At 45.0% G+C, this 14,879-nt stretch overlaps 2 long non-coding RNA genes across 2 annotated transcripts in view; one reads left to right on the top strand and one right to left on the bottom strand.

The window, feature by feature from the left end:
- Nucleotides 1-1,028: 1,028 nt before the first annotated feature.
- LOC135225446 (uncharacterized) lies at nucleotides 1,029-4,592 on the bottom strand. The gene is made up of 3 exons (XR_010316962.1): nucleotides 4,285-4,592; nucleotides 1,295-1,377; nucleotides 1,029-1,138 (listed from the first exon to the last, which is right to left on the bottom strand). It is a non-coding gene; the product is annotated as an uncharacterized LOC135225446 (long non-coding RNA).
- A 5-nt stretch (nucleotides 4,593-4,597) lies between these two features.
- The window catches only part of LOC135225445 (uncharacterized), a 140,146-nt gene continuing 129,864 nt past the window's right edge, over nucleotides 4,598-14,879 (top strand). Inside the window, exon 1 of the long non-coding RNA XR_010316961.1 lies at nucleotides 4,598-4,918. This is a non-coding gene — a long non-coding RNA (uncharacterized LOC135225445). The remainder of the gene's footprint in view (nucleotides 4,919-14,879) is intronic.

Here is a 14,879-nt window from a genome sequence, read left to right on the forward strand (position 1 = left end):
GCTACTAAGTTCGAAACTTTGCAAGAATATTACACATTGCGTGTAATTCCTGCTGTTAACGGTAGGACGAAAGGAAGAAAAAACAGTTACATCCGTAGCATAAACTCCAAGGGCAAAAGTCTACAAATGGTAGAGGATCATCTAACTATGGGCCTTTACGGACAGTGCTAAATAAAAACCTTTGTATGAATATGAATTAAATACACATGGAGATGGTACAGCTGAGAAAACATTAAAAAAAAAGTCTGAAAAAATAAAATTAAGAAGAAAGTGAAGAAACTGACAAGACCTTAGAAGACAGAAGACATGCAGCTGCAGTTTACTGTTGGGTAAAAATAGAAGAATCCGTTAAAAAAAAAATGAACAAAAGATGCAGGTATCACATAATGAAAACCAAACTCAAAATGTTGGACCTTTGGGGGAAAATACAAGAAGTTGCGCGATCTATGCAGAAGTGCAAATGAAATATTGAACATTTACTTACTTGTACGGAATTAAAGAAAAAGGACCAGACCATAACCCTAGAAAACCTAAAATCTCGTAACTAAAATGGAAGCATACAACAGACTATAATAATAATGTGTGTTGGCCTAAGAAGTACTTGTTGTTGAAGTTTTAGACATCACTATATACGGTAGTGGTGTCTCAAGCATATTGGGAAGGGTCAGATGTAATTTAAGTCATGTAAAAAACAATATTAGGTGTTAAAAATGAAGTAGCGTACTAAATTATTCAACAGGACTAAGAAACTAAAGGGTACAATACTAAATTGATTGTTTGCAAAGAATTAACATAAAATGCTTTTTCTTAAAGGATAATATAGTCTTGAAGTATACACTATACACACGCATTGAAAATGAGTAGAGATAACTTAGCTATTAAAGGTAAGAATACCAAAATTTTATGTGACAAAGAAGCATCGGATAATTGATAACACTTCTAGACTAAAAGTAATAAAATGCGTAACGCAAAATAAACTTTAAAAATTCGCGTGTACATGAAATGAGTTATCTGTTCATTTTAGGAGTTACCTGCACATAGGTGGCCGGAATGTGCCTGTAAGTCCGTAACCATGAATGGAGTGAGTCGAGGAACCGGGAAGAACGGTGGTCTTGTAAAACGGCGACATACATTTAACCTTTAAAATGATGCAAATATATTTTTGAATAAATCATAAAAAGTTAGACAGTTTCATGTTGGGAATGCGTACGTTGTTCATGATCAATACAATTTATTTATTGTTAAATTCATAAACATTTCCGGTCGAAACAAGACAAAATGATGCCGGACTTACCTAAACTATGGCGGAGATAACAGAAAGGAGCTGCTGTAAAGGGAAAGCAGCTCAACATACGAAATTCAGAAAGGTGCTGCACTCTGGGGAAAGAAAGAGAATTGGTTACTAGTCTGTTGTTCTGATACCTTTCTTTTACAAAAATTAATAAATAAAAAAAAGAGCTTAATTAAATAGTATGTTGCAAGTTCTACTTTTCTTCATCCTAATTTGAATATTTTTCGCGCACATAAAAAAGCTTCTGTAAGATACATACATGAAAGGCTTTTAAAACAGCCACCCTAGGCAAGGTTAGGATTTATCCCATTATACATGGTTAAAGGAGTCCAGGGGTCTAGAGTTCTTACACCAGGTAGGATGCTTCACCCTGGGCTTAGGTCAAGGAAGGTTAGAGTACACTACATCTTATTATCCAAGGTTAAGATGGGAGGGTGTTAAGCCCCTAACTGGGTAGGGCGCAGTTGGGTTAGGTTACTTGAGTTTTAAGTGGGAAGACTTTCTGTCACAATCTTTATGTGGAGAGAATGTTTAACTACCACAAGTTGGGAGAATATTAAAATGGTCACTGTAGGGTGAGGAATTTTAAATGTATCCATTAACTTCCTTGTTGAGAACCAAACACCTAACACAATCACTTGAGAATGTATAGTCGTGATTTATCCAGTGGTCTGGTTAAACTACAGAAGAAATGCTGAAATATCTTCATTAAATAAAAAAAATCTTATACATTTTAAATTAGCTTTTTATTTTTTATTAGCATATTTTAGTATTCACAATACGTATTTAACTCATACTAAGCATCACTCGATAAATGAGTTACACATACACTTTCATCCACACAAACACTATACCTACATTATATATTACACACACACACACACACACACACACACACACACACACACATATATATATATATATATATATATATATATATATATATACTATATATATATTTATATATATATCTGTAATTTCGCTTATTTTCATCCAGACGAAATTTGACATTGACTAATGATTAATTGCAAAGTAAATTCTTGAGTTGAGCACATGGAACAAATTTCAAAGTTAATTCCTCAAAACATTAAAAATGGATCACAAGAATTATCAGCTATAAATTATTAAAACTGTCATCAACAACTAGCTAATTTGTATGTTGTTAAGGTAAGTTCGGTCGCTGCTGTAATGTAACTTCTGTTATATGGTAGGCAACACTACCTGTCAACAAAGTAAAAAGGCTAATCTGTAATAGAAAATCTACTAGGGATCCTCTGCTTCATAAATGTACAGTAACAATAGAAACATACCTTTCAGAAAACACCTGATAATCAATGGTAATTATAATGCATTTTGTATCATTACTGTTGGTAAAAATTACACTTTCTTTCCATGAACCTTCTACTCCTCACAATTATGAAGGAGGCCTCTGTGGGAACCTATGGGTCTTGAACAAGGAACCCCTAAAAACCATTCACTGCAACAACACAATTACTGTACTCATATATGCATAAATCACAAGATATGTAATCTGAAATATACATGGTTTACAATTTTGTAATCACAAAACAAATTACGAAGAATGGGGTTATGGCAGGGCAATTACAGTGAACTGCACCACAACAAAAATACATACTCAAAAAGGTATAAATGACAAGATAAATGTTTGGAAACACAAATATGATAGTAAGGGTAATTATGAGGATACATTTTAACCTTACTTAACATAGGGTACAATTTCCCACCTGGCCTGAGGGTTTGCCTAACTTCACGGCTTGTAACTTATTTGGTAATACATGGATACATTATCACTCGAGGTAACCTACAACACTGGGTCAAATACTGGCCAAGGGGCTTTTTCCCTCATGACATTCACAACTAACCTAACCTTGAATGATGTAAACTGCAAAATAAAATACAGGGGGTGGATCCTAGCCTAACCTAGGATTCTGGGTCATAAAAGAAAGGGAAGTCCTAAGCACCTTCCAGTCAACATTGCACACCAGTAAGGAGCCTTATGGATAGATGGATGTATATGAGTTTTAGGCCAAAAGCCCAGGCACTGGGGCCAAAGAAGGTATGGAAGTTTAAATGACCAATTGTGGTTCTTTCGATTTTATTAAGAAATGGAGTTTGAGCGTTCAGATACCACCATTACCTTGCATTTTCAAAATTCATATTCATGGGAAACTGGTTTAAACATTATCGTAAACTTCTCGGCATATCTATTTTTTAAGGAAGCAATGGTTTTTGTGCATGAGAGGTTATATGTGTGTTGAGCATTACTAGTGCTGGCATTTTTTTTTATATAAAATTTATTTATATAATCATTGCCACTTATCATTGCAGGTAAGTCAGCCAGTGTCTATTACTCAATGACATTGAAGGAAGCATTAGAGGAGTCTGAAAAACTGGATAAACTGAAGAGAATAAATTATTTAATTGGATATGCAGTGTACCTAAACCCACTATGCCCGATTGTATGGGATCTTGAACACAATGAAAAGCAGTTCTAGAAAAATTGTTCAGGAGCTATACGCAGCTAAAACTTATAAAAAAAAATGAATGCCTAAAAAAAATTGAAATACCAAAAATGGACTTTGAAATTGTATGAGGCACTTAATTGTACTTTCAACTGTACAAAGCAATTATTTATTTGTCCCTGACAGTTTACAAAAAATAAATAAATAAATAGATAGATAAGTAAATAAATAAATGACATTGTCCTGTCCTCGGGGGCCCTGAATTCTGACTAAGAGGTTAATTGCAATAGAATAACAGGTAGACCTAGGCCTAAAGGCTACCCAACTTGATATGTTATTGGTTTATTAAAGGCACCCCAATTCATGATTAGGCCTAGCTTGCATACATCACGTTTGATAATATACCTCCAGCAGGGAGCTTAATATGTAACAAATATTTACCAATAGAAATGCCTATTACGGTCAAGGAATCAAACACAATTTATTAGCACTGGAACACCACTGACTTACCTGGGTCACCCAAGCTGGACTACTTTTGGGTTGCTTTTTTTGTAGATCCTTTTTTTTTATAACAATAACTATTTTCACTTTAAGTTGCTGGACACCAACAGAACTTTAATACTACTGAGTTCTTAAAAAATTAAATGAAAATGAGAAATGCCATTGGATTGGAGACAATCGGGAGTCGGTTAGTGTGAAGAAGTCTTGACTGTAGTGTATTTTTATGCTTAAATACTGTTATTTTTCATGAATAGCGTAAGAATACTTTAACTCGAAATTTCATATACACTTTACGATAAAACAATGGTTATTTGTTTTATTTAAGAAATAATGGATATTAATACAAGATTTAGCAAAGAACGTTTCCAATGAAGCAAATTACCTCCAGTTTACTACTGAATGAGACGGTAATTTTATGTTGTTGATCTGATCATGTGTTTATTTTATATTAAGTGAGATGTCCAGTGAATTTTACTTTTAAAACCAGCATAAATAACACGTGAAATGTCTATTATGGTTTCCACACATTGAATATTTGGGTAGAGGCCTTTGGCTAATAAAATTCGCCATAAGCCTTTGACCAGAACTAGGCCTACACTCAGCAATATCAAGACTAGACCTAGGCTACAATCATCGTCTCAGGGTAAGCTCAGAACTTTCAATTGACAATTTTCCAACTACCCGTTACCAAACTTAGCTACCTAAATTAGACAGTGGAAGAGGGGTGAAGAAAAATAGCTCCCACCATGCGTAGGCTTTACCTATTACTAGCCACTCGATGGTTAGCCTACTAGGTAAAATACAAACATGAGGACGACAAATTTCTCATTATCTCTGTAATACTGTTCTTAGATTATTTCACCGGTAGTGTATGATAGACACCCTTTTTTTATGTACCTATTGTTCCCTTACTACTAGCTAGCCTATCCTTTTTGAGCTCTACTACTAGGTAGGCTAGCTACCTGCAAGCTATAGGTAGTACGTCACTACGCCTATGAAGTAACCTTGCATAATACTTCCATATTATTTTGGGATGCTAGGTGTATTTTAAGCCAGTGTCACATGTTATGCTGGAGTGCTAGATTTGTTTTAGGCCAGTGTCAGTGTAATCTTAGAAAATATTGAGTAGGATTATAGTGAAGCTTGATTTGTCTTGCATTTTGTGAGTTCTGCCATCCTCAGCGACCTCACTGCTAAGGACGGTAAGTGTATAGGCCTATAGGTACCTGTTGTATAAAGGTTTAAAGGGTCATGATAACTCAGTGTGGGCTCCTCTTTGTATTAGGTTGCTTCCATCATGAGAATAACTTAGGCTAGTTATTGAAAATTCCAATTTCCCTTTATGATAGCAGTAAGCTGTGGAACTCCCCGATGACCGGAAAATGAAGCGACCGCAATATCGGAAAATGAAAATTGTCAGTACATTTTCCTCGATGTCTTTAAAATGGCTTGGCATATGACATTGATTTAAGTTGCATCTGTTTTTTAATGTCATTTTCTATGACTAAGTGTAATTTAGATGACTATGCATTTTATATCCTAAAACGCTGACTGTAAAATTTTCCAGTCATTTCGAGACGGGTCAATAATTCCTCATCTTTGGTTGTAAATTGTTTATTAATGTTACTTTTTCTGTATGTTATTGGTACCATCATGAGGATTATTCATCTAGCTACAAATTAAGCATAAAATTTAATGGTGTGGTAAGAAATCAACTTTAAAACCTTGACCGGAAAATATCTGGTAGTGCCAATTTATAATATATTTTCATTTTTCCTTTATTAATCTAAAAGTTCTTGGAAGTAAGTACATTATGGTAACAAAATCTAATTCCATCCTCCAATTTATTTTGAAAATTGCACAGGCTTTGCCTACCATAGCTACAAAACGTGACTATGATGTTTCTCCACACAAACCAACCTGGAAGTACCTGTACGTACTTGACTGTTTTTTGGTTCTTATTTTTTATTTATTTATTTAGTTAAAATTATTTTTATCCTGCAAGAAGAAACTTAAAGCCCTAAATATTTATTTTATTTTTTCGATTTTTAATCTAAATTAGCATTGTATTATGTGTTTTACTATAAATATAAGTTACAGAACCAGTCTTTATCTTCAGTTGTTCCGATACGTAATACAAAACCCCTCGGTCCTTTAACAATAGGGAAGTAGCTAGCGGCAGCTGGAACGGTCGTAAGCTTCGAACAAGGGGAGAACGGTAGTTAACTGCTTGTCCGATCGTCGCGCGCCGCGCGACTGGGAGGTAAACAAATCACTTTTGCTTTCGGCCGTGTGTGGGAAGGACGTGTTCGTCATCGCTCTGCCCGCTTTGTCGTTTGCTTTGAGTTTGAGTATTTGCCCTCTCTTTCTGTATAAACAGAGTGACTGTAAGTACTTGTACATTTCTTTATTGATTGAGAACTTGCAATGAGTGAGGAAGAAATGGAGATATCACCGCGCCTCCAGTCGCCCGTAGAGTGTGTCCCGGGCTGGAAGGGCGTAGATGTGGGGGTTTTAGATCATTTGTTGATGTGGACCCTCACGAGGTTTGTACTCGTTGTCGGGGGCGAGAGTGCTCCCGCAACGAGCCCTGTGTCACATGTATGAATTGGTCCGAGGCGCAGTGGGTGCTGTACGAGGGCAGGAAGAGACTTAGGCCGCCCAAGAAGTCATCGGAAAGTCCAGTGACTCCTTTGGTAACGGACACTTCGTCCTCTTTCCTGCCCCCGGCCAGCCCCCACCCCCCGTTTCGCGCCTTCCCCTGCGGTAGCGGAGTCCCTTCTCCTCTCTCGATCGTCGAGTGTGGATGAGGCGCCCGCTACCCGGACGTACAGCTGTACTCGGGGTCTTCCGTCCGCTCTGGGGGGGGGTGGGGGTGCTCCCCCCAGGCGTGAGGAAACCCCTCTATCTAACCCGACTGTTGCTTCTGCAGGTGTGCCATCAGCGAAGGACGACCTGGGACAGGTGTGGGAGTCGCTGGGACTGCAGGGAGTGCCCAGCATCCAAGGGTTGATTCAGCGGTTGGCGGGGTCGGCAGTGGTCACTCATGGTGCGGTGACCACTACTACAACCACAGTAACGACACCAGCATATGAGATACCACCGCATCTGGTGTATACGCCTCATGTAATGTCGGTGACACCCAACGGGATGCTATACAAACAAAAACCCATTACTGCCGTGCCAAAGAGGACGGTGCCACCACCACCTGGATTCTTTGTATTGCCGACCCCGGACTTCCGCTGCCCAAAGAGTACCCCCCCTGGACCTGCCGCCAGTGCCAAGGATGACGGTAACTGCCGACAGGACGCCTGGCTCTCCTGTGGTACCTGCCGTGCCTGCCGTACCTGTTGCTGTCCTCCCAGCTGCTCATTCCTTTTCAGATCAGGGGCCTGCGCATTCTCTTTCAGATGTTTCCTCCGCCGTTCCTGCTGTTCCCGGACCTGTTCCTGTTGTTCCTGCTGTTGGTGGTGCTGTCACAGTCTCAGGTCTTTCCGGACAGGTGCAGTCGGGCCCTGTTGCTTCGGCAACTGCCCCGGCCTCCCTCCTGGATGGAAGACCTGAACGTCTGTCCTGCGGAGCCTGGCGAAGAAGAAGAGGAAGAGGAAGAAGGTGTCGTCGTCGTCTTCGTCGTCTTCTTCGTCGTCTGCTGCCTCTCCTTCCCCTTCGACTTCTAAGGCTAAACAGCCGAAGAAGAAGAAGGTTGCCTCCTCCCCCCCTAAGAAAGACTCCTTCGGGATCTTCTAAGGGCCCGGCTCGCACAGGCGAGCTGGGGAGCTCTTCTGCTGGTCCTCCTGTTCCTTCGGGAACGGGGCCCGTCGCTTCTTCTGCAAAGAAGTCGACGGGGACCAGAGGTGCACAGCCTCGGCTGGTGCGTCCTCACCTGGTGCTAGCGGTTCTGCCGCTAAACCAGGTTCCGTCTCGGCCGCTTCTCGGTTCGCGAGAAGCACCGAGTGGACGCTCTTCCAAAGAGGACCGTCCAGCCAAAGTTTTTTGACGCCCGAGCTCGCTCGCCGTCAAGACAGCGGCGCGGAGCAGAAGACTGGCGAGAGTCGTGCACACGACTCTCGCCAGGCCAGTGGACGCTCTCTCAGCGATCAACTGGCTGCTCGGGCTGACGTGACGGTCGCTGACCGGTCCACGGGTTGAGGCGAGGAAGGAGTCCCCACGGCCGCCGGTACCAGCCACGGCTGGTACCAGCGGTTTGACGCGCCGAGAGGACGCTGGCCGGTCCTCGACGCGACAGAGAGCCTAGCAGGTCACCGTCCGCCGCTCCCGATGGGACCGGGCGGAGACGGTGACCAGCGGCAGCTCGCCTGACGCTAGAGATCGGTCTCGACGTTCTCAGCCGAGCCAATCGCCCCAGGCGAGCGGCAAGGCTAGGCCTGCTGCTCGACCGTCACCGCGGGTTGACGATCAGCAGCAGCCCTCCACGCACGCTGGTCCTGCCAGCGAGCGAGGGGGGAGCGTCAGGTCTGCCTCTCCCGTACCTTCAACCTCCTCGGGCTATACCGGGAGGAGCGAGGTACCGAGGAGCGATCACGAGAGGTGCGCCGCTCGTGACCCAGCTATGACGCCGTACGGCTCAGGCACGGTCTTAGGACCGACCAGAACGTACGCGCAAGTAGTTGGAGGCGACCGTCAGGGGTCTGTCGCTGTTCCTCCTTCTGAAGGAGGAGTATCGAGGGATATGCTCTTGCTGGATGGACTGGACGGTCCTACTCCACAAGACGCTGTAACTCCTGAGATACAGAGGAACTTCGCAGAGGTCATTAAGCTGATGCGTCTGCATAATGACCTTGCGGAAGGATCGCCGCTACCACCGGCAGAGCCCACGTCCCGGCTCGAATCATTTTGGGGTCCCAAGAGGGAGCCCAAAATGATGGTGGGGTTGCCACGATCGGAGCTTGCGGACTCGGTCCTGGATCAGGTTGAGAATCTCGTCTCAGGACGGGAGGACTCGCTAAAATCCGGACGGTCCTCTAAGCTGCTTCCTCCTCCTCTACAGCGGCAGAGGCGATTTTACGTGCCTTCGGAAGACCCGATACTGCCGAAACAGGTTAACCCGGAGTTAGCGAGGCTGACTCCAGGTGTGTCCCTGCAGCAGCTCCTGTCGGAGAACCTATGGTTCCTCGCAGCAGGAGGCACTTGCCCTGGAATCTACCGCTATGGCAGCATTCCAGGCAGTTTCCTGGTTGGATTTGTGGTCCCTCACAATATCCAAAGTAGCGGCCGGCTCTGGGGAGTTCTGCTCTCGAAGACGACGCTTCTTTCAGGAGACTGTGCCAGTCTGGAGGAAGAGCAATCTCTTACCCTCGCCCATCAGACTGCTAACCTGTGGGCCAACTTGGTTCTTCGACGTAGGGACGCAGTCCTTACCCGAGTGACCAAGGGGGCCGGGCGTGAGGCGGCACTCGGGCTACGAAATGGACCTCTTAGGAGTTCCCCAGCTCTCTTTCCTGGAGAGATGGTGGACGCTGCGGTGGAACGGCGGCGCACTGACGAGAGTGACCGCTTAGTCCACCAGGCAGTCTCGAAGGTTTCTGGGCAATCTCGAGTAACTGCGGCCAAACCAAAGAAGCTTGGCTAGCGCTTCCACGGCGGCGAAGACGGTTGCACCGTCCAAGCCCCGTGTGAAGACTCCTGCTGTTTCAACTTCTGCTAGAGGAGGCCGCAACCAGCCCTCCTCCCAGCCCTCCTTTCCACCGAGGAGGTGCTGGAAAGAAGTCGAAACGAGGAGGGAAATGCTAGGGACGGCGTTCCCCCTCACCTGCTGCCGGAAGTGGGGGTGCCTAGCGAGCCATTGGGCGAGCCTTGGCAGCGCTACGGCGCCGAGAACTGGATAGGTAAGACGTCCTTCGGGATGGATATCTTACTTACCCACTTCCGAGTCCTCCGGTCCCCCCCTCATCTCCAAAACCGGTCCATCTACAGACCTATGTCCGGGGATCAGCAAAGGACAACGCTCTTCGACAGGAGATCAATGACCATGCTGGCGAAACGAGCTGTATAAATCGTGGAGGACCAGTCACCGGGCTTTTACAGCCGCCTCTTCCTAGTGAGAAGGCTGGGTGGGGGGCTGGCGTCCGGTGATAGACCTCTCTCCCCTGAACCGCTTCGTTCGCACGACGCGGTTCACGATGGAGTCGGCACGCTCATGCTCGACTCGATCAGGGGGAACGATTTCATGCTTTCAGTGGACTTGAAGGACGCGTATTTTCATATACCCATCCATCAGTCCTCCAGAAAGTACCTCCGCTTCATCTTCGACGGGACGGTGTACCAATTCAGGGCACTTTGTTTCGGTCTCTCAACCGCCCCACAGGTGTTCACGCGAGTGTTCACTCTGGTGTCGGCTTGGGCCCATTCGAACGGGATACGTCTTCTGAGGTATCTCGACGATTGGCTAGTCTGGCGAGCTCCCGCTCGCAGTTGCTACAGGACAGAGATCGACTCCTCAAGTTTTGTCGCGATCTGGGGATCGTGATAAACTACGAGAAGTCCGACCTCGAACCCAAGCAGAAGATGAAGTACCTGGGTATGCTGATAGACACGGTAGCAGGGCAAGTCTTTCCCGCAGACTTGCGTATCAGCAAATTCAGGGAGGCAGCCGGCCGGTTCCTGTCTCGGTCAGAACAGGCAGCACAGCAATGGCAAAGTCGTGATCGGCATCTGTCGTCACTCGAGGAAGTTAGTCCCTCACGGGCGTCTTCACCTGCGGTCTCTCCAGTGGAGACTAAGGGAGAGTTGGTCTCAGGCCAAGGATCCTCCTCCTTACTTTCCCGTGGCTATCACGGACAAGGTGAGCAGGACCTAGCCTGGTGGCTCGACGACAAGAACCTCTTAAGAGGAGTGCCCATACGCACTCCCCCCCCGGAGATGCTTCTGTTCTCAGACGCATCGACCGAGGGATGGGGCGCACACCTGGAGGAGTTGCTGACTGCAGGTGTGTGGGACCATCACGAGAAGCACCTTCACATCAATGTCCTGGAACTCAAGGCGGCGTTCAACGCTCTCCAAGAGTTTTCAGGACCGCTTGGTGGGACACTCAGTGGTGTTGATGTGCGACAACACCACAGTAGTGGCATATGTCAACAAGCAGGGGGGGCTAGTGTCTCTTCCGCTCCATCAGTTGACGGTGCAGGTGCACGTGGGCCTCGGCTCACTCGATAGAGCTGTCAGCACGCTACATTCCAGGCAAGAGGAATGTAGTAGCAGACAAGCTCAGCCGTCGGGATCAGGTGATAGGGACCGAATGGTCTCTACACCAAGACGTAGCGGAAAGGCTCTTCAAACCTGTGGGGGCGACCGGTCGTAGACCTATTCGCCACCCGGCACAACAGAAAACTTCAGGTTTTCTTTTCAGCTGTGCCGGACCCATGGGCAGCTGCAGAGGACGCTCTCCAACACCCCTGGGACAACCTCTTCCGCTTACGCCTTTCCTCCCTTCTGTCTGATTCGGAAAGGTTGATCAGTCGAGCGCTGGTCACTCCCAATCTCAGAATGATCCTGGTGGCTCCAAACGGCCTCAAGCCGTCTGGTATCCGGACCTGCTGGCTCTTCTTTGCGGACGCACCGAGAGAGCTACCCACTTGGCACAACCTTCTAGCCCAGCCACACGTAGAACGGTACCACCAAGCAGTCCAGTCCCTTCAACTTCACGGCTGGCTGTTATCCACCATCTCTTGCGAACGAGAGGCTTTTCTCGTAGCGCAGCAACAGAGATTGGCCTGGACACGTCCGACAGTCCTCTGCAGCTGTGTACCAGGGGAAGTGGGCCGTCTTCTGTGGTTGGTGTCGTAGACAGGGTCTGTCTCCTCTCAGAGCCACTCTTCAGCAGGTAGCGGATTTCCTCGTGTTTCTTCTTCGCCGAGAGAAGCTCCTCTCAGTACCCACAGTTAAAGGATATAGCAGCACTGGCGCTCGTCCTAAAACTGAGGGGACTGGACATCTCGAATTCGTTCGAGATATCCTTGCTAATGAGAGCTTCGAAAGGTCTTGCCCACCCAGGGAACTCAGGGCCCCCTGCGTGGAATGTGACTCTCGTACTTAGGAGTTTGACTCGAAGACCCTTCGAGCCACTCCGAGAGTCGTCAGACAGGGATCTGACTCTCAAGACCCTCTTCTTGCTGGCCCTGGCATCGGCGAAGAGAGTAGGGGAACTACATGGCCTTTCTTATGATGTTAAACATACCAGAGGCTGGGGATCTGTGACGCTCGATTTCGTCCCGAACTTCGTAGCTAAGACTCAGAATCGTCGATCCCTGACGACAGGTTCGGAGTCTTTCACGATCCCCTCCCATCCTGGACTTCACCGATAACGATGCGGATGAGATGCTGCTTTGTCCTGTGAGGCGCTACGGCGCTATCTGAAGAGAACTCGACATCTCAGGCCTGAGTGTCGACGCCTCTTCGGTAGCACTGGGGTTACCAAGAAAGAAGTCTCCAAGAACACGCTTTCTTTCTGGCTCTGCGTGAGGTGATCAGGAGAGCGTACGAAGCTGATGGTAGCGACGACATCCGTACGCTCAGACCGAGAGCCCACGAAGTCAGAGGTATCGGACCCTCCTTAGCGTTCCGTAAGAACTTCTCCGTGGCGCAGGTCCTGAAGGCAGGTGTCTGGGCCAACCAGACCACCTTCACGTCCTTCTACTTCGGGATATTGCCCACAAGTCCTTGGATACTTTTTCCTTGGGACCTGTGGTGGCTGCTCAACACGTTGTGTAAGCTTACCCAGCACCCGAGCAGGCAGAACAGCATCGATTCCTGTATGACTGGGGAGAATGAATGCGTGAATGAGAGAGTGACTGGCTTCTCTTCACCATCTTTTTCTACCTCTACCTGTGGGCAGAGGGATACGGTCGTTACCTTGCTGGAAGGGAGTCAGATGCAGGTAAGCTATTCAACAGAGCTCCATCCTACCTCTTTAACTAGAGATAGGAGTATATATCCACCACTTTCTCCAACAAGGGGGAGAAAGTGGATGCCGACATGAGACAAACCCATTACTTTACATTTGCTCATGTAAAGGAAAAAGTGCTTTACAATGCTGGTACAAAGAGATACGCTTGCCTCTCTCTTAGTACTCGGCCCAGAGGTCTGACCATTGATCCTGCGGTGGCACACCCCGATCAATCGGACAGAGGCTTGGATTCCCTCCCTCGCTCTTACGACCAGGGAGGCATTCCAGGGATGGACGAACACCAGTCTGTTCATCAAAAAGACTCAGATTCCTCCCACCAAGAAGTGAGTCTTCCTATTGTTAAAGGACCGAGGGTTTGTATTACGTATCGGAACAAATGACAATTTGTCGAAAATTGCATTTTTCCTAACTATACAAACCTGAGGTCCTTTACATATAGTCCCTCCTCATGCCACCCCTCACTCTGCGTATTTTGCATGGGCCAAAAGCAAAAGTGATTTGTTTACCTCCCAGCGACGATCGGACAAGCAGTTAACTACCGTTCTCCCCCCTTGTTCGAAGCTTACGACCGTTCCAGCTGCCGCTAGCTACTTCCTATTGTTAAAGGACCTCAGGTTGTATAGTTAGGAAAAATGCAATTTTCGACAAATTGTCATTTTTCATATTTGTACATGACCGATGTTTCCAAATATGGCATAATTTCCTACCATTCCTACCACTGCACGGACCATATCCTTAATTGTCTCTGGTAAACCACAGCTGCCACTAATTTCTATTGAATGAATTTTCATTTTCAAAACCTTTGGAACACGACTTATTTTACTTTTAGGGAATTGTGTGAAAATTCCCTTCTCCAAACAGTTAACTAAATGAGGTCTCAAATATTTAGGCTCGTAGTTTATATGAGTTCCTCCTCGATAAAAATTTTGACAAAATTCTACAGCATCTGCAATTGTCTTTGAACACCCACAATTTGAATGTTGAGAATGGAATAAGCTGCAGAAGTAGGTGGCAACCGATTATGACAGTCAAACTTATGTTCAAATACAGAACAAGTACTAGTTTACTCTCTTTTTCATTTCATCCACTTTCAAGTGTATTTCATAAAAGACATTATTTAATATTTTAAACACAACTGCAATATTTATATATTTCAAATTAATTGTTACTGAATACTTTTTAAAATTAAATACTTTATGAGTAAATGCATTTCATTCCCTAGACTTTTCCGGTCAATATTCCATGTTACAATTTTAGCGTTTTTATTTATTGCTCTTCTTTCAATTTTCAAAATTAATAAATTGGAAGATGGAAATAGATTTTGTTATCAGAATGTACTTACTTCCAAGAACTTTTAAGATTATTAAAGGAAAAAGGAATATATAATATAAATTGACACTACTGAATATCTTCCAGTCAAGGTTTTAAAGTTGATTTCTTACCAAACCATTGCATCTTATGCTTAATTTGTAGCTAGATGAATAATCTTCATGATGGTACCAATAACATATAGAAAAAAGTAACATTAATAAACAATTTATGATTAAAGATGAAGAATTGACCCTTCTCGAAATGACCAGAAAATTTTCCGGTCAACGTTTTAAGATATAAAATGCGTAGAATGTCATCTAAATTGTACTTAGATTCATAGATTATGACATTAAAAAACAGATGTAACTTA

The sequence above is a fragment of the Macrobrachium nipponense genome, chromosome 13 (genome assembly GCF_015104395.2).
Source record: "Macrobrachium nipponense isolate FS-2020 chromosome 13, ASM1510439v2, whole genome shotgun sequence".
Lineage (NCBI taxonomy): Eukaryota > Metazoa > Arthropoda > Malacostraca > Decapoda > Palaemonidae > Macrobrachium > Macrobrachium nipponense.